The following is a 2,521-nucleotide window of genomic DNA, read 5'->3' as shown; positions in this document are numbered from 1 at the left end:
TACCACAATGTACTCATTATTATCTTAAGGTCATTTGGTTGGCTAGTTGCTGGGTAATTTGGAAGGAAAGAAACAACTGTGTCTTCAAAAATGCGGTATTTGATCCTTCTAGTATTGTTGATAAAGTGAAGCAAACTTCCTTTTCGTGGCTTTCTTCGCATCCGGTACCTATTGCGTTTGGTTTTCATGATTGGTGGAGATACCCACTACTTTGTATGGGTGTCATGTAATTATTTTTTTTATTTCTTTTTTAGATGTTGGCTTTCTTGTTAGGTGACTGTGGTTTGTAACAGACTTTGAGTGTTTCATCACTTTAGCACACCTTGTGCGGGGTGATTCACTCTCTTTTGAGCAATATATTTCATTTTGATTTGTTAAAAAAAAAATTATTCATAATGAGTGTTTTAAATCATATATATTTTGGACGAAATTAATTCATATATTTTATTATTAGAGAATAACGACATTCGCAGGGTCCTAAAACATGTCATGTCAGTCGGTCTTGTTAGGATGTTTGAGAGAAGTTAAATCAGTCCTTAATATGCAATTTATTATAATGCTTTGAAAAAAAAAACGGAAGTCAGAAAATTAGAAGAACAGATGCGAGAAAAAATAAATATTATTCAAATCCTTTAACACATGCCTTAGGTAGAAATTTCAAATTGAAATGCATTCCTTATTTTTGAATGTATGAGCCTTCTACATATATTTGTATATTGTAAAAAGATAGTGCAATAACAATAAAAGACTTTATCAATGAAATGAATAATAAATTTTCACGAATTTCATAATAAGAAACGATGTATAAATATATGACAGACATTCAAATCTTGCTTAAATTCTTGAAAAACGGTGTCAATTTCACGTCACTCGCATCAATCATTTATAGTCTTTCTTCACATGAAATAATCGCATCAATCATTTATAGTCTTTCTTCACATGAAATAATTGAACATCTGAAAAAAAGGCAAAATAAATTGATTCAATACACACAAAAAATTGAACGAAAATATAAGAGAGAAAGAAATATATGGACTTAAGAATCAAGCACAACATGAAGCAAAACAAACATAAGAAGCTGATATGTGGTTGCAGTAAGATGAAGAAAGCAGATGAAAGAGTCGAATAAAACATCTGATATATATAGTCTAAGAGCTTAAGTATAATATTATTTGAAGCAATATGAAAAAAAAAATATATGACACAATAAAACCAAAATCAAGCAATATGATTGGTTCAACAAAACAAAATTGACACATGTTAAACCACCATTGGAGAAACTCTTTTTAATGACGTGATTACCACCTTTAGTCAATTAGAAAGTTGTTGTATCATCACTTTTTCAGGTACATAAATATTACATTGGCTTAGAATCTTCTTAATAAAGGCAAATTAATACTTTCGATTACATGAATCATATCGTAGCTTAGAAATTTCCATGATTAGACAAATTAATCCTTTTTTTTTAAAAGATAGACAAATTCATACATGATTAGCGAAAATGAGTGCGGCAAATAATCAACTCTTCAGTTAAGGTAATAAAATTGTTCGTGGTAGAGTAAAAAAAATACATTTTGCGTAGTTAAACTTTGTTGACCAAATAAAATTAAAGATTGATCATTTCATACCTTTTTTTGTAAAAACAAAATTTGGAATATAAAAAAAGTATAAACAAAATTTGAAGCACTAAAAAACTAAAAAATAAGATGTAACAATGATGCGATATAATTGGCTCAACAACACAATAATGACACATGTTAAAATATCATTCGATATAAAATTTTAACTGATGTATTGAGAAATAATTTAGAAATTTGACTACTAACTATAATTATTCAATAACAAAACAATAAATTTTTAAACTAATTTTAGGCTACTAATTTTCGCTTACCAACTAATTAAGCATATATAACATTAAATGATATCACATTAAATGATGCTTAGAATAGAGAGGTGACATGTGTACTTTAGAAAAAAAATAACGCAAATATATATAATAGAGAAATCTAAAATTTAGGCTAAAAAAAAGATTCAGTATACATCCTACAATATATCCATTTTGTATACAATAATTTGAATTTATTTTGATGCTGATTTTTTTTCTATTGCTCTAGCAATTTAGTAGCAGCATAAATATATTATTTTTATTTTCTTTCCCTGAATTAAAAAAATAATTAATTTCTTTGTGGCGAACATGTAGTTTTGTTGGATAATAACAAAGATATTTTGTTTTATTTGATTTATATAATATAAAATGTTCATTTGTTTATTCTGCCTGGAAAAAAATGTTCACTTGTTTCGAAATCAACAAAAATGTTCACTTGTTTTTATCTTAACAATGCTAGAGTATAATTTGAATCGGTCACATAAAGAAATAGGTAACAATCCTTATCTCGACCGACGTTGCATGCCTCTTAAGTAATTAGGTGGAATGATGAATAATATAATAAATTAGATTTTTATAACCGTGGTCCAAAAAAATAAAAACAGAAGATCAATTCCATGTCTTTTATGCTAGTGA

General features: G+C 27.4%; 1 long non-coding RNA gene across 1 annotated transcript; it reads right to left on the bottom strand.

Annotated features, from left to right (window-relative positions):
* Positions 1 to 601: 601 nt before the first annotated feature.
* On the bottom strand, positions 602 to 1,094 carry LOC146920955 (uncharacterized). The gene is made up of 2 exons (XR_015010747.1): positions 1,055 to 1,094; positions 602 to 956 (listed from the first exon to the last, which is right to left on the bottom strand). It is a non-coding gene; the product is annotated as an uncharacterized LOC146920955 (long non-coding RNA).
* Positions 1,095 to 2,521: the final 1,427 nt, after the last annotated feature.

Source organism: Medicago sativa, chromosome 5 (genome assembly GCF_051527215.1).
Source record: "Medicago sativa cultivar Bolivia chromosome 5, Bolivia_mono, whole genome shotgun sequence".
Lineage (NCBI taxonomy): Eukaryota > Viridiplantae > Streptophyta > Magnoliopsida > Fabales > Fabaceae > Medicago > Medicago sativa.
This window is presented reverse-complemented; position numbering and strand designations above follow the sequence as displayed.